This window comes from Triticum aestivum, chromosome 2B (genome assembly GCF_018294505.1).
Source record: "Triticum aestivum cultivar Chinese Spring chromosome 2B, IWGSC CS RefSeq v2.1, whole genome shotgun sequence".
NCBI lineage: Eukaryota > Viridiplantae > Streptophyta > Magnoliopsida > Poales > Poaceae > Triticum > Triticum aestivum.
This window is the reverse complement of record NC_057798.1, coordinates 152,545,194-152,569,976: the sequence shown is the minus strand read 5'-3', so window position 1 is coordinate 152,569,976 and position 24,783 is coordinate 152,545,194.

The window sequence follows — 24,783 nt, the reverse complement described above, 5'->3', positions numbered from 1 at the left end:
AATAAGTGACGTAATACTTTCTGTCCGGCTTAATTTCAACCAGCAAACATTGTTCTTTTTCCTTTTAGGCTTCCTTCTTCACAATGCCGCCCAAAACAACCACTTCCTGCAACTGGGTTCGCTCCATCGTCACGGAGAATACACTTGAAGACTTTGTGAAAACCGGTTATGTGCCAAAGAAGTCTGTCATGTCTTACCGCACCCCTAAACCGACAGAAGATAAACCTCAGCCCAAAGAATGGGAAGTCATTATCTTCACTAATCATATGAACCGGGGCTTTTCACCGCATGGCTCTAAGTTCTTCAGGGACGTTCTGCACTTTTTTGACCTCCATCCTCAAGACATCGGACCCAATTCCGTGTCCAACATATGTAATTTCCAAGTGTTCTACGAAGTCTACCTTCAAGAGGAGCCCACTGTGGAGTTATTCAGAGAGTACTTTTATTTGAACCGCCAGAACAAGTACTCCAATGGACCTAGTTTGGAACTTGGTGGGGTCTCAATTCGGTGAAGAAGAGACGTCATTTTCCCTTATGCGCAGCCGCTGAGTCATCCCAAGGATTGGAATCAAACATGGTTCTATTGCAAGGATGCCTCTTCGGCTGATGAGAACGGACTGCCCGACTTTCGCGCCCTGCGTCTTGAATTGAACCATCCTCTCCTCGACAACCATCCTCTCCCCGACAAGTTGAGAGCTGTTGAACGCAAGAAGCTCACCCCTACCATTGCCAAAGTCAAGGCTCTATTGGGGAACGGCTTAAGCATTGACTTGATTCAATACTGTGTCGCATGGCGGATCATCCCCTTGAGCCGCCGCTCCGGTTTAATGTGCACTTACACCGGTAGCACAAAGGATCCACTACGCCACAACTCCGAGGAGACAACTGATGACCTTATCAATGAAATGAAAAAGTCCCTTCTGAATGAGAGCCTAGCTGATTGCAGCAAGGTGGACCTAAGCCCTTTCTGCGAGTCTAACCCGGCACGAAAAGTAAGCCGCTGAACTGGCTATTTAACCTTCACCCTTAATACTTTGTTTTAATTCAACCTTGATGATTTTTGCAGGCTGATGACGAATTTTGGAAAAAAGAATATGATCATGAAGCTGCAAAGAGAGCTAGGAAGGCCAAGAAAGCCGCCAGGAGAGCCACCAAGAAGAGAGGAAAGAAGCCCAACGCTTCTGATTTATTTCAACTGGAGGACACCTCTGAGTCGGAGGTAGCCCTTGATTCTCTTAGCTCTTTTTTCAACCATCTTATTGACACTGACTATCATCAGGATGACACGGGAATGAGTCAGGGAGTGGAAGAAGAGGTAACTATTATTTCCTCCGACTCCGAGCCTTTTCCAAGACAAAAAATCTGAAGAGTAACCCGGAAAGTAAGATTTTCACACCCTTAGCTCATCTGGATCCTCACTTTATATTGAAGCAACAGCAGCACGAGAGTCGGCGACAGACTCTGACGAGCAAGGATGTGGATCTCTCCTCCGGCTTACCGAACACACCGAGGAAGTGTCGAAATGAGGTCACCCCCAACTTAACCTCTTTTTATCCTTTGGCGGGTCTCACTCGCCGGCCACTCAATTCTTCCGACTCAAATTATCAGGAAACTTCTCATTCCTGTTCCGGTGACTCAATCCAATCTAATATGCCGGCTTTCAAGACTGCCCCTGGGTTATGAAGATTTACTTATCATTTACTCATTATAATCCTTTTATAGTTATACTAACCTTTTTCACTCATGCAGTGGAAAAGAAAAGCCCAGTAAGAGGGCAAAGAAGAACAAGCCGGCCGAAGATCCTAGAGTCAATGAGCTGGAGCTCCAAGCTGCAGCGCCTGAGGCCTCTGTTCTTGAACCGTCTGAGTCGCTTCATGATATTCCAACAATGACTGTTGACCCACCTGTTGATCAAGCCAACAATGACTCTTTAAATCCTAATGCTTCAAGTCCTATCAAGACAGCCCACACACAAGATGATGATGTAGAGATCACCAAGACCGCCTTTACTGAACTGGGGAGACCTACTGGTTGATAACCCATAAGTATAGGGGATCGCAACAGTTTTCGAGGGTAGAGTATTCAACCCAAATTTATTGATTCGACACAAGGGGAGCCAAAGAATATTCTCAAGTATTAGCAGTTGAGTTGTCAATTCAACCACACCTGGATAACTTAATATCTGTAGCAAAGTATTTAGTAGCAAAGTAGTATGGAAGTAACGGTAACGATAGCAAAAGTAACAGCAACAGTTTTGTAGTAATTGTAATAGTGGCAACGGTAAAGTAACTAAGCAAAGATCAATATGTGAAAAGCTCGTAGGCATTGGATCAGTGATGGATAATTATGTCGATGCGATTCCTCATGCAACAGTTATAACATAGGGTGACATAGAACTAGCTCCAGTTCATCAATGTAATGTAGGCATGTATTACGAATATAGTCATACATGCTTATGGAAAAGAACTTGCATGACATCTTTTGTCCTACCCTCCCGTGGCAGCGGGGTCCTATTGGAAACTAAGGGATATTAAGGCCTCCTTTTAATAGAGTACCGGACTAAAGCATTAACACTTAGTGAATACATGAACTCCTCAAACTACGGTAATCACCGGGAGTGGTCCCGATTATTATCACTTCGGGGTTGCCGGATCATAACACATAGTAGGTGACTATTGACTTGCAAGATAGGATCAGGAACTCACATATATTCATGAAAACATAATAGGTTCAGATCTGAAATCATGGCACTCGGGTCCTAGTGACAAGCATTAAGCATAGCAAAGTCATAGCAACATCAATCTTAGAACATCATGGATACTAGGGATCAAACCCTAACAAAACTAACTCGATTACATGGTAAATCTCATCCACCCATCACCGTCCAGCAAGCCTACAATGGAATTACTCACGCACAACGGTGAGCATCAAGAAATTGGTGATGGAGGAAGGTTGATGATGACGACAACGATGGATTCCCCTCTCCGGAGCCCCGAACGGACTCCAGATCAGCCCTCCCGAGAGAGATTAGGGCTTGGCGGCGGCTCCGTATCGTAAAATGCGATGAATCCTTCTCTCTGATTTTTTCTCCCCGAACGTGAATATATATAGTTGGAGTTGAGGTCGGTGGAGCATCAGGAGGCCCACAAGGCAGGGGGTGCGCCCAGGGGGTAGGCACGCCCCCCACCCTCGTGGACAGGGTGTGGGGCCCCTGTCCTTGATTCTTTCACCAGTATTTTTATTAATTCCAAAAATATTCTCCATGGAGTTTCAGGTCATTCCGAGAACTTTATTTTTGCACAAAAATAACACCATGGCAATTCTGCTGAAAACAGCGTCTGTCCGGGTTAGTTCCATTCAAATCAAGCAAGTTAGAGTCCAAAATAAGGGCAAAAGTGTTTGGAAAAGTAGATACGATGGAGACGTATCAACTCCCCCAATCTTAAACCTTTGCTTGTCCTCAAGCAATTAAGTTGGTAAACTGAAAGTGATAAAGTAAAAGTTTTACAAACTCTGTTTGCTCTTGCTATTGCAAATATGTAAGGCCAACATTCAAGTTTTCAGCAAAGATTATGAACTAACCATATTCACAATAACACTTAGGTCTCATGTTTACTCATATCAATGGCATAATCAACTAGCGAGTAATAATAATAAATCCCGGATGACAACACTTTCTCAAAACAATCATAATATGATATAACAAGATGGTATCTCACTAGCCCTTTCTGAGACCGCAAAACATAAATGTAAAGCACCTCTAAAGATCAAGGACTGACTAAACATTGTAATTCATGGTAAAAGAGATCCAGTCATAGTCATACTCAACATAAACAAATAGTAATGCATGCAAATGACAGCAGTGCTCTCCAACTGGTGCTTTTTAAAAAGAGGATGATGACTCAACATAAAAGTAAATAGATAGGCCCTTCAAAGAGGGAAGCAGGGATTTGTAGAGGTGCCAGAGATCGATTTTGGAAATAGAGATAAATAATATTTTGGGTGGCATACTTTCATTGTCAACATAACAACCAAGAGATCTCAATACCTTCCTGGATACACACATTATAGGCGGTTACCAAACAAAATGGTAAAGTTTATACTCCCCCACCACCAACAATCATCAATCCATAGCTTGCCCGAAACAACGGGTTCCTCCAACTAACAACAATCCTGGGGGAGTTTTATTTGCAATTATTTTGATTTGATTTGAGCATGGGACTGGGCATCCCGGTGAACAGCCATTTTCTCGTGAGTGAGGAGCGGAGTCCACTCCTCTTGAGAATAACCCGCCTAGCATGGAAGATACAGACATCCGTAGTTGATACATGAGTTGTTCGAGCATACAAAACAGAATTTCATTTGAAGGTTTAGAGTTTGGCACATACAAATTTACTTGGAACGGCAGGTAGATACCGCGTATAGGAAGGTATGGTGGACTCATATGGAATAACTTTGGGGTTTATGGATTTTCGATGCACAAGAAGTATTCCTGCTTAGTACAAGTGAAGGCTAGAAAAAGACTGGGAAGCGACCAACTAGAGAGCGACAACAGTCATGAACATGTATTAAAATTAATCAACACCGAGTGCAAGCATGAGTAGGATATAATCCACCATGAACATAAATATCGTGGAGACTATGTTGATTTTGTTTCAACTACATGTGTGAACATGTGCCAAGTCAAGTCACTCGAATCGTTCAAAGGAGGATACCACCCTATCATGCCACAACACAACCATTTTAATAGCATGTTGGCACGCAAGGTAAACCATTATAAACTCCTAGCAAATTAAGCATGGCATAACCAACTATAATATCTAATTGTCATTACAAACATGTTTATTCATAATAGGCTGAATTGGGAAAGATGAACTAATCATATTTACAAAAACAAGATAGGTCGACTTCATACCAGCTTCTCTCATCTCAATCATTTCATCATATATCGTCATTATTACCTTTCACTTGCACAACTGAACGGTCTGGATAATAATAATAGTGCACGTGCATTGGACTAAGCTGGAATCTGCAAGCATTTAATACAAGGGAGAAGACAAGGTAATATGGGCTCTTGGTTAAATCAACAATGCATATGAGAGCCACTCAACATTTTCATCATGGTCTTCTCCTCTCGACCCCCAAAGAAAAGAAATAAAACTATTTACACGGGAAAGCTCCCAATAAGCAAAAGAAGAACGAGAAATATTTTTGGGTTTTCTTTTAATTACTAGTACTACAAGCATGGAAAGTAAACTAGCTAAAAGCTACAACTAATTATTTTTTTGTTTTTCTCAAGGTTATTCAAACACACAAGAAGAAAGCAATAAAAATAAAATAAACTAGCATGGATAGTACAATGAAAAAGTATGAGCACCGACAACTGGAATGAGTGTGTGAACATGAATGTAATGTCGGCGAGAAATACGTACTCCCCCAAGCTTAGGATTTTGGCCTAAGTTGCTCTATGCCCATGGATCGAAGTTATAGTTGGGGTCGTACTGAGATGCAGCAATTGTTGCCTCACGAGCTGTAGCTTCGAGGCAAGCTGCCTCCATCCTTCTCTCATACTCGTTCACCTCCTCCCTGATTATAATGTATCTCCTTTTTGCCTGAAAGTCAAAGAAACCAGGAGCAGGGAGAGCAACATGGACAATGCGACGTCTATCAAAGATTAGTCGGTATTGGAGGAACTGTTCATTCCTCTCAACAAACTGATGACAAACCATCGCATCATAATCTAGATAAGAGGGAGGCAACTCCAAATCATTTTCATATATGGGTATCTCAAGAAAATTAGCCACACGGGTTGCATAAATCCCACCAAACAAGTCTCCATTTAAACTATTATTATGCAACCTACGTGCAACAATGGCCCCCAAATTATATTGCTTATCTCCTAGCACAACACTCTTGAGAACACTAAGATCTGGAACACACATGTGACATGCCTCGTCCTTGCCATTTATGCATCTACCTTTAAAGAGAGCAAAATAATGTATAGCAGGAAAATGAATGCTCCCTATGGTAGCTTGTGCTATTTCTCTAGATTCCCCCACAGTGATACTAGCAAGAAAATCTTTAAATTCAGATTTGCGAGTTTCACTAGCACTACCACATTGCGGGAGTTTACAAGCAGTATTAAAATCTTCTAGGTCCATGGTATATGATTTATCATAAAGATCAAATAGGACATTGTGAGAATTGCGTGAAGATATAAATTTGAACCTTCTCACAAAGGAATCAGTTAAGTGGTAATACTGAGGGTGCTTATCTAGCATGAAGCCCTCGAGTTCAGCATTACGCACATATGCGTAAAATTCATCCTTGATGCTTGCTTGGGCCATAAACTCCTCTGACGGCCATTCACAAGGCCGCACTTGAGCTTCCCTTGGTGGTTCATCGTCCGGATCACATATTGCGGGCCTGGGTCCTTGCTTCCTTGTAGAACCACCTTGATACATTTTCCTAAACATATTTCTTCCTCTGAAAAATTTCTGAAAATTTTAGTGACTCAAAATAAATGTGAACCAAACTCAACAAAATTGATAGCAACTACTCCCACAAGTGCCTAGAAACTATATCATGCATTAAAACTACTTTGGACCATATAAATTTGACATGCAAGCTCAAGAACAGGGTCACCTTAGCAGCAAAAAATTTGCAATGATTAAAGCACTAGAACAAAAACTAATTGGACCATTGGAAGCTTTGAGCAAGGAGATCAAAAATCGCAGCAAAACGAGCTAGGACACGAGTTTGAGCTGTGTGGTGATTTTTTCTGGAGGAAGACGAAGTGTGTGGGTGCAGGAATAAGTGGAGGGGGCCACATGGGGCCCACGAGGCGCGGGGCGCACCCAGGAGGAGGGTGCGCCTTGGACCTTCGTGGCCAGGTGGTGTGGCCCCCTGCTGTGTTCTTAGTGCCAAATATTCTTAAATATTCTACAAAAAATCATATTTCATTTTCGGGACATTTGGAGAACTTTTATTTTTGGGGTATTTTTTATTGCAACGATAAATCAGAAAATAGACAGAAAATACTATTTTTGCTTTATTTAATCTAAATAACAAAAAGTAAGAGGAGGGTATAGAGAGTTGTGCTTTCTAACTTCATCCATCTCATGCTCATCAAAAGGAATCCACTAACAAGGTTGATCAAGTCTTGTTAACAAACTCATTTCGAATCGCATGAAACCGGAGAATCTTCGAATAGCACTAAGTTACCTCAACGGGGATATGCATGTCCCCAACAATAAGAATATCATATTTCTTCTTGATAGTAGGAAGAGGAAATTCAAAACCTCCAATAGTAATCATTGAAAAATTTCCAATACAATTGATACTGTGGACTTGAGGTTGTTTCCTCAGAAAGTGTACCGTATGCTCATTACCATTAACATGAAATGTGACATTGCCTTTGTTGCAATCAATAACAGCCCCTGCAGTATTCAAAAAGGGTCTACCAAGAATAATTGACATACTATCGTCCTCGGGAATATCAAGAATAACAAAGTCTGTTAAAATAGTAACATTTGCAACCACAATAGGCACATCCTCACAAATATCGACAGGTATAGCAGTTGATTTATCGGCCATTTGCAAAGATATTTCAGTAGGTGTCAACTTATTCAAATCAAGTCTACGATATAAAGAAAGAGGCATAACACTAACACCGGCTCCAAGATCACATAAAGCAGTTATGACATAGTTTCTTTTAATGGAGCATGGTATAGTTGGTACTCCTGGATCTCCTAGTTTCTTTGGTATTCCACCCTTAAAAGTATAATTAGCAAGCATGGTGGAAATTTCAGCTTCCGGTATCTTTCTTTTATTTGTAACAATATCTTTCATGTACTTAGCACAAGGATTCATTTTAAGCATATCAATCAAACACATACGCAAAAAGATAAGTCTAATAATTTCAGCAAAGCGCTCAAAATCCTCATCATCCTTTTTCTTGGATGGTTTATGAGGAAAATGCATGGGTTTCTGAACCCATGGTTCTCTTTCTTTACCGTGCTTCCTAGAAACGAAGTCTCTCTTATCATAATGTTGATTCTTTGATTGTGGGTTATCAAGATCAACAGCAGGTTCAATTTCTACGTCATTGTTATTGCTAGGTTGAGCATCAACATGAACATCATCATTAACATCATCACTAGGTTCATGTTCATTACCAGATTGTGTTTCAGCATCAGAAATAGAAATATCATTGGGATTCTCAGGTGTGTCAACAACAGGTTCACTAGAAGCATGCAAACTCCTATAATTTTTATTTTTCTTCTTCTTAGAAGGACTAGGTGCGTCAACATTAGTTCACTGAGAATCTTGCTCAATTCTCTTAGGGTGGCCCTCGGGATACAAAGGTTCCCGAGTCATTTTACCCCCTCTAGTCAAAACCCTAACAGCATTATCATTATTCTTATCATCTAATGCATTGAGCAAATCATTTTGAGCTTTAAGCACTTATTCTACTTGAGTGGTAACCATAGAAGCATGCTTACTAATAAGTTAAATTCACCTTTAACTCTGGACATATAATCACTCAAGTGCTCAATCATATAAGCATTACGTTTCAATTGTCTACCAACATAAGCATTGAAATTTTCTTGTTTAGCCATAAAGTCATGAAACTCATCCAAGCATTGGCTAGCAAACTTAATAGACGGTATTTCAGCTTTATCATATCTATAGAGAGAATTTACCTTTACTACCTATGTTGGGTTATCAAGACCATGTATTTCTTCAATAGGTGGTAAATTAAGGCCATGTATTTCTTCAACATGAGGTAAATTCTTAACATCTTCAGCTTTAATACCTTTTTCTTTCATAGATTTCTTTGCCTCTTGCATATCTTCAGGACTGAGAAATAGAATACCCCTTTTCTTCGGAGTTGGCTTAGGAGTTGGTTCAGGAAGTGTCCAATTATTTTCATTAGTTGAAATATTATTCAGTAACAATTCAGCTTGATCAACAGTTCTTTCCCTGAAAACACAACCAGCACAACTATCCAGGTGGTCTCTGGAAGCATCGGTTAGTCCATTATAAAAGATATCAAGTACTTCATTTTTCTTGAGAGGATGATCAGGCAAAGCATTAAGTAATCGGAGAAGCCTCCTCCAAGCTTGTGGGAGACTCTCTTCTTCAATTTGCACAAAATTATATATTTCCCTCAAAGCAGCTTGTTTCTTATGAGAGGGGAAATATTTAGCAGAGAAGTAATAAATCATATCCTGGGGACTACCCACGCAACCAGGATCAAGAGAATTAAACCATACTTTAGCATCACCCTTTAATGAGAATGGAAATAGCTTAAGGATATGGTAGTAATGAATTTTTTCCTCATGAGTAAATAGGGTGGCTATATCATTCAATTTAGTAAGATGTGCCACAAGAGTTTAAGATTCATAGCCATAAAAAGGATCAGATTCAACCAAAGTAATTATCTGAGGATCGACAGAGAAATCATAATATTTATCGGTAACATAGATAGGTGAAGTAGCAAAAGCAGGGTCATATTTCATTCTAGCATTCAGAGACTTTTCTTTAAGCTTAGCTAATAATTTCTTAAGATCAGATCTATCATTGCAAGCAAGAAAATCTCTAGCAATTTCTTCATCCATAACATAACCCTCAGGCACAACAGGTAATTCATATCTAGGGGGAGAATCTTCATCGTTACTTTCATCAATATTATCAGTTTCAAGAATTTCATTCTCTCTAGCCCTAGCAAGTTGTTCATCAAGAAATTCACCTAATGGCACAGTAGTATCAAGCATAGAAGTAGTTTCACCATAAGTATCATGCATAGTAGAAGTGGCATCATCAATAACATGTGACATATCAGAATTAATAGCAGAAGCGGGTTTAGGTGTCGCAAGTTTACTCAAAACAGAAGGTGAATCGAGTGCAGAGCTAGATGGCAGTTACTTACCTCCCCTCATAGTTGAGGGGAAAATCTTAGTTCTTTTGTCTTTCAAGTTCCTCATAGTGATCAGCAGATATAAATCCCAAGTGACTCAAAGAATAGAGCTATGCTCCCTGGCAACGGCGCCAGAAAATAGTCTTGATAACCCACAAGTATAGGGGATCGCAACAATTTCTGAGGGTAGAGTATTCAACCCAAATTTATTGATTCGACACAAGGGGAGCCAAATAATATTCTCAAGTATTAGCAATTGAGTTGTCAATTCAACCACACCTGGATAACTTAATATCTGCAGCATAGTATTTAGTAGCAAAGTAGTATGTAAGTAACGGTAACGGTAGCAAAAGTAACAGTAGAAGTTTTGTAGTAATTGTAACAGTGGCAACAGTAAAGTAACTGAGCAAAGATCAATATGTGAAAAGCTCGTAGGCATTAGATCAGTGATGGATAATTATGTCGGATGTGATTCCTCATGCAATAGTTATAACATAGGGTGACACAGAACTAGCTCCAGTTCATCAATGTAATGTAGGCATGTATTCCGAATATAGTCATCCATGCTTATGGAAAAGAACTTGCATGACATGTTTTGTCCTACCCTCCCGTGGCAGCAGGGTCCTATTGGAAAATAAGGGATATTAAGGCCTCCTTTTAATAGAGTAGTGGACCAAAGCATTAACACTTAGTGAATACATGAACTCCTCAAACTACGGTCATCACTGTGAGTGGTCTTGATTATTGTCACTTCGGGGTTGCCGGATCATAACACCTAGTAGGTGACTATTGACTTGCAAGATAGGATCAAGAACTCACATTTATTCATGAAAACATAATAGGTTTAGATCTGAAATCAAGGCACTCAGGCCCTAGTGACAAGCATTAAGCATAGCAAAGTCATAGAAACATCAATCTTAGAACATAATGGATACTAGGGATCAAACCCTAACAAAACTAACTTGATTACAGGGTAAATCTCATCCAACCCATCACCGTCCAGCAAGCCTACGATGGAATTACTCACGCACGGCGATGAGCATCATGAAATTGGTGATGGAGGAAGGTTGATGATGACGACAGCGATGGATTCCCCTCTCCGGAGCCCCGAACAGACTCCAGATTAGCCCTCCCGAGAGAGGTTAGGGCTTGGCGGCGGCTCCGTATCGTAAAACGCGATGAATCCTTCTCTCTGATTTTTTTTCTCCCCAAACGTGAATATATAGAGTTGGAGTTGAGGTCGGTGGAGCATCAAGGGGGGCCACGAGGCAGGGGGCACGGCCAGGGGGTAGGCGCGCCCCCCACCCTCGTGGACAGGGTGTGGGCCCCTAGCCTTGATTCTTTCACCAGTATTTTTTATTAATTCCAAAAAAAATCTCCTTGGAGTTTCAGGTCATTCCGAGAACTTATATTTCTGCACAAAAATAACACCATGGCAATTCTGCTGAAAACAGCGTCAGTCCAGGTTAGTTCCATTCAAATCAAGTAAGTTAGAGTCCAAAACAAGGGCAAAAGTGTTTGGAAAAGTAGATACGACGGAGACGTATCACTGTGTTGGCCAAGCATTCTCCCAAGGAAGAACATGTTGAGCCGCGCAAAGTGCGATTTTATGTTGCCAACTATGCTCAACTAGGCATTGGTGAAATATACTCTGGATTTCTCAGCCAAGTACACAGCAGCCGTGACCTTGAAGTTGACATGGTGCAGCAGATGCACCACAAATTTGAGGTATGATCTCTTCCACTCTTAAGTTATGCATATCCTGTCAGCCCCCAAGTTTACTGCTTATGTTGAATATGTTGTAGACTTGATCACCATGAACATGAATAATGACCTATGAAACAATCCTTTCAAAATCCGGCTTAAAGTTGTGTAGTTCTCATGAGCCGACTATAGCCTGTTGTAGCACCAAGGTGTCATCGTAAAATTGCAATGAGACAAGCAATATGCATTAGCCCCCAAGTGCCAAGTACTCTTGCTCACAAAATGCTTGGGACTTATTCACATAAGCCGCCACATAAATAGAGCTTTCGATAGACATTAGCCCCCAAGTGCCAAGTGTTGTTGCTTGCAAAAGGCTTGGGACTTAATATGTTGAAGTAACGTTAAGTTATGTCTTTAATCCGGTGTATGTACAGACCACCACTGCTCAACTTCAATCAGAGTTGTCTAACTTTAAGACCCGTCTGCAAGAGGCTGAGACCTAGAAGGCGAACTCAAAGTTCGAATTTAGCGTGGGTGAGGCAGAAAAACTGAGAACCGGCTTTGAAGCTGAAAAAGTGCCTGGGCTGAAGAAAAGATTGCCTTGACACAATGAGCGGAAAAGGCAGAGCTGGCTCTCCAAGAAGCAACCACTGAACTTACCGGCTTAAAACGTCAGGTGTCTAAGATGGTGTCTGCTATCTTTGGTAAGTCGCCTTATGATTGTCAAATTTGAATATCGTTATTGATGATATGAACCACTTGTGACCCATCCAATGAACACTTAGCAGGCCCTAGAAGCACCAATCTGAACCAAGACATGCTGGTAAAGCTGAAGGCGGTTTACACATTGGTGGAGCAGCTTTACACTGGTGCTGAGCACGCATTGGCCACAATTTCTCCATCCAATGAAACCCCCACACTCTTGGTTGATGTGCTAAGGAAACTTTCCGTATTGCCTGAGAGGTTTAATGAAATGAAGCGATCATGTGCAAGAGTCGGAACTGTAACTACCTTAAGTCGGGCCAAAGCATGGCTACCGGAGTTAGACTCAGCCGATATCTCTATCGGATATCCAAGCTTGAAGGAAGACGGCACTCCATTTGAGCAGAAGGACTTTGCTGCTTGCGTGAAGGACATACGTCCTCTGGCCAGCCTGATTGCCAATGAGACTGACCTCACCAAGTAACAGCCGGCTTACGACGAGGGAAATCAAAAGATGCCAATGCTGTCTTACAAAGTGACAGGCCTAATCCCCCCAATCCGTAAGCACACTTTGGCCCTTGAAGTTGACCCGTCCAAGCTAATTGATGATGAAGCTAAGTTCCAAGCTTTGAGTGGCATTGACTAGTCATCACCAACCTTCCAGGACATAGATCAGGACAAAGAAGCAGAGAGGGATGATCCGGAAGCATCAGGACATCAAGAAGATTGATTCGCCGGGCGGTTCATATTTGTGACCTTCTGAAAAAACAATTAACCATTTGGACTCTGAGAGCCATGTAATAGGGTAGCAATGACTTTGCTCTGCCGTGCCATCGTGCATGTTTTGTATGATGCTCCATACTGTTAAACCACCGCTTTATAATTATCCTCTTTATACTTATCAGATTGTTCAACTGGCGCAGATAAAATTTTTGAATTATCCTGCACACAAAATAGATCACAAGATCCCTTGGCGGTTTACCGCAAGGCGGGTCATAATATCTCGCATATGACCACTGATGTTGAAAACAGTTTATAGATAAAGCTGGTTTATGCGGAATTTAAAGATAATAGCAATATCATACCTTTGATATTGAATCGTATTGCCGGCTTACGGGACCTGTGCAGTAAGGGTGAATACCCAAAAGCTTGTAAGATCCAATACTTCCAAGTGCCTAATAGTATTATGTATAGACGACTTGTCGCCTCTTTAGTAAACTGGGCGATAGAAACCACAGGTAAGCTTCAAATATGAGCCGTGAGAGTGAAGGGTGTATAACCCGAATCACTTTGAATCAAAAAGAAAATTTGTATCAAGAAAAACTGAAGAAACTTTCAAAAGATCAAGCCAAATGATAAAAATGAGGCTATGGTTCGAATACGACCAGGAAGCTAGACCAAAAGGGTTAATAGCTATGATTCGAATACGATCAGGAAGCCCCCAATTGGTTTTTGGCATTGCACCGATCAAAGGAGTACCGACAGCTATGATTTGAATACGATCAGGAAGCCCCCAGTGACCAAAGTATTTAACGGCTATGATTCGAATATGATCATGAGCCGGACCAAGAGGGGTTAATAGCTATGATTCGAATACGATCCAGCCCCCAAGTGAACTAAGTGTTTACGGCTATGGTTCGAATACGACTAGGAAGCCGGACCAAAGGGGTTAAGCCATGATTCAAATACGATCAAGCCCTCAATGATCAAAATGTTTAACGGCTATGATTCGAATACGATCATCAGCCGGACCAAGAGGGGTTAATAGCTGTGATTCCAATACAATCATGAGTCGGACCAAAAGGGATTAATAGCTGTGATTCGAATATGATCCAGCCCCCAAATGATCAAAATGTTTACAGCAATGGTTCAAATAAGACCAGGAAGCCGCCCAAAAGGGGTTAACAGCATGATTCGAATATGATCCGCCCCCTTTTGGTCTGATTATGATGACGAAGACGCCCGATTGTTGAAGGTGAAACAACAGAGACCCTGCTTTATTATAATCATCATAATATATACATTGTCAAAAAATATGTACATCACAAGAGTCGGTGGCTCAAGTGTAGTAAGGACGAAGATGAGCGATATTCCATGGCCGGCGGGTCTCCTCCTCCGATTTACGTGAGTCCTTGTGCTCTCGAATATCGATAAGATAGTATGACCCGTTGTTCCAATTCTTGCTGACCACAAAGGGCCCTTCCCAAGGTGGGGATAACTTGTGCATATCAGTCTGATCCTGGATGAGCCGGAGCACCAAATCACCTTCCTGAAAGGTTCTGGACTTAACCCGGTGGCTATGGTAACTGCACAGATCTGGTTGATAAATCGCCGAACAGGCTGCCGCAAGATCGCGCTTCTCATCTAACAGGTCCAGTGCATCCTGCCGTGCTCGTTCATTATCAGCTTCAATATAAGCCGCCACACGAGGAGAGTCATGATGGATGTCACTAGGGAGAACCGCCTCTGCTACGTAAACCATGAAGAAAGGCGTATAACCCGTAGACCTGTTGGGGTAGTATTGATACTCCATTCACAGAAGGTTAATCCTCCACCCCGAAGATCTAGTGTCTGTTGCAAAGGAACCATAAGCCGGGGTTTGATGCCTCTCAAAATTTCTTGATTGTCTCTTTCAGCTTGACCATTGGATTGGGGGTGAGCTACTGATGACACATCAAGGCGAATATGCTCACGTTGACAAAATTATTTCATAGCACCCTTGGACAAAGTAGTGCCACTATCAGTTATGATACTATGGGGAAAACCAAAGCGGAAAATCACCTTTTTGATGAACTGAACCGCCGTTGCCGCGTCACACTTACTGACCGGCTCTGCTTCAACCCGCTTTGTAAATTTGTCAACCACCACCAAGAGGTGGGTCTTTTTATCCTTGGACCTTTTAAAAGGCCCAACCATATCAAGCCCCCAGACTGGAAATGGCCAAGTAATTGGAATCATCATCAATTCTTGAGCCGGCACATGAGCTCGTCGTGAAAATTTCAGGCAGCCATCACATTTATTGACCAGATCCTCTGCATCCGCATGAGCCGTCAGCCAATAGAATCCATGAAGAAAATCTTTGGCCAATCTCCTTCATGAATCTCATGAAGAATCTCACGGCCTTCCTCAGGAGAGACGCAATGCTGAAATGCCTCGGTGACATTGCGATGGTGTAACTCGCCATTGGCAATTGTCATTGACTTAGACCACCGGGTTATCTGCCTGGCCAAAGTTTCATCCTCTGGTAACTCGCCTCAAGTCATGTAAGCCAAATATGGTATTGTCCAATCTGGGATAGTAGGAAGAGCCGCCACCAATTGTGCCTCCGGGTCAGGAACAGCCAGGTCTTCCTTGGTAGGCAACTTGACAGAAGGGTTATGCAGGATATCCAAGAAAGTGTTAGGTGGCACCGGCTTACGTTGAGACCCCAACCGGCTTAAGGCATCAGCCGCCTCATTTTTCCTGCGATCGATGTGTTCCACTTGATAACACTTGAAGTGACCAGCAATAGCGTCAACTTCACGGCGATAAGCCGCCATGAGTGGGTCCTTAGAATCCAATGTGCCTGAGACTTGTTGAGCCACCATTTCTGAGTCGCCGAAACATCTCACCCGGCTTAAGTTCATCTCCTTAGCCATCCGAAGACCATGGAGCAAGGCTTCGTACTCAACTGCAATGTTAGTATAGGGAAACATCAACCTGAGAACATAAAAAACTTGTCACCTCGAGGGGAAGCTAAGACAACTGCAGCCCCTGGCCCTTCCAACTGCCTGGACCCATCAAATTGAATAGTCTAATATGTGTTATCTGGCTTCTCTTCAGGCATCTATATCTCTGTCCAGTCATTGATGAAATCCACCAGTGCTTGAGACTTGATAGCAGTGCGAGGCACATACTTCAAACCATGAGGCCCAAGTTCAATGGCCCACTTGGCGACTCGTCCTATGGCTTCTCTGTTTTGAATAATATCTCCTAACGGAGCAGAACTGACCATAGTGATGGGATGACCCAGAAAATATTGCTTAAGCTTCCGGCTGGCCATGGACACCCCATAAACGAGCTTCTGCCAATGTGGATATCTCTGCTTGGACTCAATAAGAACTTCACTGATGTAGTAAACCGGCCGTTGAACCGGATATTCCTTGCCAGCCTCCTTACGCTGCACCACAATGGCCACAATGATGGCACGGGTGTTAGCGGCCACATATAACAATAATTGCTCTTTATCACTAGGAGCAGCAAGGACTGGCGGCTCAGCTAGCTGCCTCTTCAAGTCCTCAAATGCGTCGTTAGCAGCATCACTCCAGACGAAGTTATCTGTTTTCTTCATCATCTGATATAGCGGTATGGCCTTCTCACCCAACTGGCTTATGAACCGGCTTAAGGCAGCAATACGACCCACTAGACGCTGAACATCATTGATACACGCCGACTTTTCCAGGGAGGTGATGGCCTTGATCTTCTTCGAGTTAGCCTCAATGCCTCTGTTAGAAACCAAAAAACCTAAAAGCTTGCCTGCTGGCACACCAAAAACGCACTTGGCCAGGTTAAGCATCATCTTGTAGACCCGGAGATTATCGAAGGTTTCTTTCAAATCATCTATCAAAGTTTCCTTCTCTTTGGACTTCACCACAATATCGTCCACATAAGCATGAACATTGCACCCAATCTGACTGTGAAGACAATTCTGCACACATCGCTAATAAGTCGCCTGGGCACTCTTGAGCCAAAAAGGCATAGACACATAGCAGAAGGCTCCAAAGGGAGTAATGAAAGTTGTCTTCTCCTGGTCCTTAACTGCCATCTTGATATGATGATAACCAGAATAAGCATCCAAAAAACTCAAATGATAACAACCCGCCGTAGCATCAATGATTTGATCAATATGAGGGAGAGCAAAGGGATCAGCCGGACAAGCCTTGTTTAAGTCCGTGTAATCCACACACATGCGCCAGGTGCCATTCTTCTTAAGCACTAGCACCGGGTTAGCCAACCACTCTGGATGAAAAACTTCAACAATGAACCTAGCCGCCAAGAGCCGGGCCACTTATTCACCAATGGTCGTACGCCTCTCCTCGTTCAAACGACGAAGGAATTGCTTTACCGGCTTAAATTTCGGATCAATATTGAGAGTGTGCTCAGCGAGTTCCCTCGGTACACCTGGCATGTCACAAGGATTCCATGCAAAGATGTGCCAGTTCTCATGGATGAACTCGATGAGCGCACTTTCCTATTTTGGATCCAAATTAGCACTGATACTGAACTGCTTGGATGAGTCTCCAGGAGCAAAATCAACCAGCTTGGTGTCATCGGCCGACTTAAACTTTAGCACCGGATCATGCTCTGTAGTTGGCTTTGATGTCATATCCGCTGACTCAACATTGTCCTTGTAAAACTTCAATTCCTCTGTTGCACAGACAGACTCAGCATAAGCAGCATCACCATCTTCACATTCCAGGGATATCTTCCGACTCCCATGCACTGTGATGGTCCCCTTATGACCCGGCATCTTGAGTTGTAGATAAACATAACACGGTCGTGCCATGAACCTGGCATAAGCCGGCCGCCCAAACAGAGCGTGGTATGGGCTCCTCATTTTGACCACTTCAAAGGTTAACTTCTCAGCCCTAGAATCATGCTCATCTCCAAAGGCCACTTCCAGCTCAATCTTGCCCACCGGGTACGCCGACTTACCAGGCGCCACTCCATGGAAAACAGTGTTGGATGTCTTAAGATTTTTATCAGTTAACCCCGACAGAAGGTCTCATAATAAAGAATGTTGATGCTACTGCCTCCATCCATGAGTATCTTAGTCAATTTGTATCCACCAACTTGAGGCGCCACCACCAAGGCTAAGTGACCTGGATTATCAACCCGGGGAGGGTGATCCACTCTACTCCACATAATGGGCTGCTCGGACCATCGCAAGTAATGAGGAACTACCGGATCAACAGCGTACACGGCCCGCTTGTGGAGCTTCTAGTCCCGCTTGCATAAACTTGTGGTGAAAACATGATACTGTCCACTATTCAGCTGCTTTGGGTTACTTTGATATCCGGATTGCTGCTGCTGCTGACCCCCCCTGGCCGGATTGCTGATTATAACCACCCTGATTGCCTTGATTAAAACCACCCTAATTGCCCTGGTGGCCCTGGAAGCTGGAATTAGAGCCGCCACCTCCATAACTCGGACCATGAGAACCGCCGCCGCCTGAGCCGCCGCCTCGCCCATGATTGCTATGAAACGAGTCCATATTTTTGAAAGCCCTCATAATGGAACAATCCTTCCAAAGGTGAGTAGCTGGTTTCTCCTGTGTGCCATGCTTTGGATAGGGCTCATTAAGCAACTGCTCAAGAGTAGGACCTAGTCCACTGTTCCGAGGAGGCGGCCTCCCCTTACGATGCTGATTATTGCCATGTGTGTTGGTGTTAGCCACAAACTCCGAGCTATTATCCGCCTTGCGTTTACCATTGCCCCCCTGATTCGTCGGGTTATGCTGCTGACCCTTGGTGTTACTGTTCTTCTTTCCCTTCCATGTCTTCTCATCGTCAGACTCGGGGTTCTTGGTACTATCAGAGTCTGCATATTTGATTAGAGCCGCCATCAGCTGCCCCATATCATAACAATCATGCTTGAGCCGCCCCAGCTTATGTTTAAGAGGCAAAAAAATGACAATTTTCTCCAACATTAAGACCGCAGAGCCGGCATTCATGTTATCAGATGAATGTATGATAGCTTTGACTCGGCGCACCCAATGGGTCGTTGATTCACCCTCCTCTTGGGTGCAAGTCGCCAAGTCCACGATCGACATGGGCTGCTTGCATGTGTCCTTAAAGTTCTAAATAAATTGGGCCTTTAACTCTGCCCATGACCTGATGGAATTAGCCGGCAGCCCCTTTAACCAAGTATGGGCCGTTCCATCTAGCATCATGGTGAAGTACTTGGCACACGCAGTGTCACTAACTTCTAATGATTCCATGGCCATCTCATAACTTCCAATCCACGTCTCAGGGGGTAAGTCGGCTATGTGATTAGGCACCTTTCGAGGTCCTTTGAAATCCTCGGGCAAACGCTCATTACGCAAAGCCGGCACCAAACAGGGTACATCCTGTAGATCTAGAGGTCACGCCTGCCTCAACTGAAGTCGTTGGATAAACCAAAAGGGGCTGGTGAACCGCCCGCTGAGCCTCCTGCTCGGCTTCTTGACACACTTTGTCCTGATCAACCAAGTTAAGAGCTCCATCATGCACTGGGTCATGCCCACGCGGCTGGACACGGTGCTGGGCATTGCTTGAAACGGCTGGTGAGTCCATGTGTCTGCTATAACTCCGGCTTGGGCGAGGGGTCGAATGAATCCTATCTCGACTGTAAGAATATGCCTCCTGCTACGCCAAGACTGTCTGAAGAAGTTCTCTGACCCTTCGTGTTTCAACCGCTGTTGGAGAGTCGCGTCCACCGGGAGAGCCGCTAATCACGCTGCCGCAGCAATCATGTTCTCCAAAGGACTAGAGTAATGACCTGGCGGCGTTGGTACATGCTGAGGCGGAGTGTTACGCAGATGAGGGGGTTCCTTCATGCGTGGTTAAAGTAGTGTCCCAACTCCAGGTGCCGCAGCCTGTTTTATCTCCGGCGGGTTACTGGTCCCTGCTTCGGGCATACAAAACGGGCTTTTTGCCTCATAAACTGGAGGTAAACGCGTCTGGTGCCTCCTCCTCATGACTTCATTTGATGTGTTTTGATCCATCATGAGCTAGAAAGCTTCTGACTGAATCTGTTGGGCCTGAGCGTCTAAAGCAGCCCGTTCCGCAGCTATCCTGACGTCTTCTACCACCAGGTCTTCCTTGGCCAGTGCTACCTCATCACGTAACTTTGCCACCTCCGCATCATGCTGAGCTTGATTCTCCGGGTTGACCATGGTGGTTAACAGAGCCGTCAATTTATCCATTAAAGCCATCAAAACCTGAGTCGGCGGGCGCACAGCGCCCCCTGCCCCGGCTGCCGTCACCGTTGCTAACCTGGAAATCATCGCTGCGGCGGTTGAAGAATTATGCCCAGGCTGCATCCCAGCCATGAAGATCCCAACTCTGTTTGGCGGCTCATAGGGGTCCAGAATACTGTTGCCATTGGAATAGCCCCCAAGCCCGCCATCTTGCAGTTGATACAACAAAGTAGTCTCACCCGTGGACGACTCACCATTAGAGTAGATGGTCATCTCACCGCCAGACATAGATCCGTCATCAAATTCCGCTCCATGGACGCATCCCATGAAGGCATGCTTCATGGCGGGATGAGCTCAGGCGGGTCTTGCATGCTGACCCGTCTCGATGATGTCGGTGCAGATGTCCGCCTCAGGGCCCGGCTCGCCGATATTGCTGATGAAGACATGGATTCCATCAAAGGGGACCCGGTAACCGTACTCAATTGAGCCGGCCTCGGGGCCCCAGCCTCTGTCGTCGACGTAGAGCTTGCCGCGACGAATCCTGGTCATCCGGCCCATAGCGCATCCCTTGAGCCCTTCGAAGCTGCCCTTCAATAACTCAAAACCACCATGCGCTAGCCCCATGATGGGCGCCAACTGTCGTGGAAAGGTTACGGCAGATGTCCTAGCAAAAGGACTTAGTCGTGGAGCCATTGCAACTAAGTAGCTTAAAGGGGTTAAATGGGACAAAGGACATGGGAGTTTATACTGGTTCGGCCCCTTGCGGTGAAAGTAAAGGCCTAATCCAGTTTGAGGTGGTATTGCTTATGTCTCGATTACCAGGGAGCGAATCCGCTTGACCTAGCTTTCGATCTGTTGTTTCTTGTCCTGAATCGCCGCCGGGTCGTCCCTTTATATACACAGGTTGACGCCCAGTGGCTCACGGAGTCCTGGCCGGCTCATAAACAGTGTCCGGCTCGGTGACTATCTATTCATGCCTTACAATACAAGTCATACATATATAGCGGTTTACCCTCACAGGCCTTAAGTCGCCTTTGGGCTTGGGCCCTTAACTAAAACCGTCATCTTCAAATATCCTCGTGGGCTTCATATGATGAATTGTCATAGGTATAACCCGGCCCCTCCTGGGCAGGTCATACCTAATAGTTATATCTTCAATAATTCCCAAATATAAAGTTAAAGTTTTTACTCCCCCTACACCAACAAACACAAGCCATGGCGAGTCGAATCCTCGAGTGCCCTCCATACCAACAATGATCAGGGGGAGCTTTGTTTCATTATTATATTTTGATTTTGATTTTGATTTTATTCATAGGACTGGGCATCCCAATTACCAGCGACTTTCTCGTGAATGATAAGCGAATAAACACTCATCGTGAGAATAACTCACCAAGCATGGAAGGTGATCACAGCCCCCTGTCACTTCATGAGCGATTTGGGCATACAAAACAGATTATTATTCGAAGTTTTAGAGTTTGCCACATGCAAATTTACTTGGAATGAGAGGTAAATACCGCATATAGGTAGGTATGGTGGACTTGTATGGAATAACTTTCGGTTTAAAGAAGTGGATGCGCAAGCAGTATTTCCGCTTAGTACAGTTGAAGGCTAGCAAAAGATTCCTAAGCAAGCACCACTTGTTGGAGGATCCATAACAATATATCTTCTATACAAATATACTCAAGCATAACTCATTATGTTGTCTTCCTTGTTCAACTTCAACTAATTTGCTCAAGTTCGAAGATAATTAATGGGGCTCACAATCATAAAACTTGTCCAAGATAGTATATTTATATGTGAAATCTCTCTTTCTTCAATATTCTTTAATGAATTGTTCAAGCGACCAATGTTGTGTTTGCTAACTTCCAAATAAAGTTTACTACCTATACTTTTTATAAGTGAAGTCATTAATCCCCGTGGGATAAGCATATGAAACATATATAATTTTAAATTTATGATATTCAATTCATTCAACCATTTACTCATATGATATAAGTGAAGCACGAGAGTAAATGACAAACTCCTCCAAAAAGATATAAGTGAAGATCAATGAGTGGTCAAATAATTAAGTAGCTATGTGAAGAATCTCTCTCATCTAAGAATTTCAGATCTTAAGTATTTTATTCAAACAGCAAGCAAATCCTAAAAAAAAGAAAATGATGCTCCAAGCAAAACACATATCATGTGAGGAATAAAATTATAGCTCCAAGTGAGGTTACCGATAATATTGGAGACGAAAGAGGGGATGCCTTCCGGGGCATCCCCAAGCTTAGTTACTTCTTCCTTCAATATTACCTTGGGGTGCCTTGGGCATTGCCAAGCTTAGGGTCCATCCACTCCTTGTTCTCCTCATATCGATATCTGATAACCCACAAGTATAGGGGATTGCAACAGTTTTCGAGGGTAAGTATTTAACCCAAATTTATAGATTCGACACAAGGGGAGCCAAAGAATATTTGAAGGTATTAGCATCTGAGTTGTCAATTCAACACCTGGAGATTAATTATCTGCAGCAAAGTAATTAGTAGCACACTAGTATGATAGTTTTGATGATAGGAGCAGTAGTATTGGTAATAGTAATAGTGGTAGCAGTGATATTGTAGCAGTATCAATAGTAGTAACTTAGCAAGAACAATATATGATAAATTTGTAGGCATTGGACGGTGACTTGTTGGATGATATTCATCATGTGACAGTTATAACCTAGGGCGATACGGCACTAGCTCCAGTTCATCGATATAATGTAGGCATGTATTCCATAAATAGTCATATGGGCTTTATTAAAAGAACTTGCATGACATCTTTTGTCCTACCCTCCCGTGGAAGCGAGGTCCATATTGGAAACTAAGGGATATTAAGGCCTCCTTTTAATAGAGAACCGGAACAAAGCATTAACACATAGTGAATACATGAACTCCTCAAACTACAGTCATCATCGAGAGTGGGCCCGGTTGTTGTCACTCCGGGGTTGTCGGATCATAACCGTAGTAGGTGACTATAACTTACAAGATCAGATCTAAAATATGGATATAATGATGAATTCATAAACAATTCAGATCTGAGTTCATGGCACCCGGGCCCAAAGTGACAAGCATTAAGCATAGCAAAGTCATATCAACATTAATCTAAGAACATAGTGGATACTAGGAATCAGGCCCTAACAAAACTAACTCGATTACATGATGAATCTCATCCAACTCCTCAGCGACTAGCGAGCCTACGAAGGGATTACTCACTCCCGATGGGGAGCATCATGGAATTGGCGATGGAGATGGGTTTGTGATGATGAAGAACGAAGATCCCCCTCTCCGGAGCCCCAAACGGACTCCAGATCCGCCCTCCCGAGGAAGAACAAGGCTTGGCGGCGGCTCCATCTTGTGCATCGTGATAATTCTTTCCCCCTGATTTTTTCTTGAAATATGTGATTTTATATTATCAGGTGGTCGTTTGCGGGGCCACCAGGTGGGTACAACCCACCTGGGCGTGCTAGGAGAGGGGGCACATCCTGGTGGGTTGTGCCCACCCAGGTGCCCCTCTCCTACAGGTCTTGGCTCCAGAAATTCTTATTATTGATATAAAAAATCCTCGCAAAGTTTCCTTCCATTTCGAGAACTTTTATTTCTGCACAAAAACAACACCATGGTAGTTCTGCTAAAAACAGCGTCAGTCCAGGGTTACTTTCATTCAAATCATGCAAATTTTAGAGTCCAACTGCCCCAATCTTAAACCTTTGCTTGTCCTCAAGCAGTTTAGTTGATAAACTGAAAGTGAGAAAGGAAATTTTTATGAACTCTTTTGCTGTTGTTTGCATAAATAAGCTTAAACAACACCCAGGTTTTCAGCCAACATTGTAACTAACCATGTCAACAATAACATTTAAAATTATAATGACTCATATCAATGACATAATCAGCTAGCGAGCAATAATAAAATATCTCAAACAGCAACACATTGTCAAAACAACCATGATATAATATGACAATAGTGGTATCTCGCTAGCCCTTTCTGAGACCGCAAAACATAAATGCAGAGCACCTCCAAAGTTCAAGCAGCGACTAAACATTGTAATTCATGGTAGAAAAGATCCAGTCATGACGCACCCAACATTAGCTACACATAATGCATAAATCATGACAGTTGTGCTCTACTTACTTTCTGGCGCTTGTTTTAGAAGGTGGTGACACAACATAAAAGTAAATAGATAGTCCCTTCGCAGAGGGAAGCAGTGATTTGCAGAGGTACCAGAGCTCAATTTTTAAAACAAAGATAAATGATATTTTGAGACGTGCACCCTTCTTATTCACTTCATGACCATCAGTTATCAACATCTTCCATGCTAAGCACGCTAGTGGCGGTTCCTAAGCGATAAAAGTAAAGGTTTTGACTCCATTGGGAGTTTTTGTTTGATTATTTCAGAGATGAACTCTTTTTCATGCTTGCATTTTAGGACTGGGCATCCCTATTACCGCCCATTTTCTCGTGTGATAGCGAGTGAATAAACACTCGACCTAAGAAT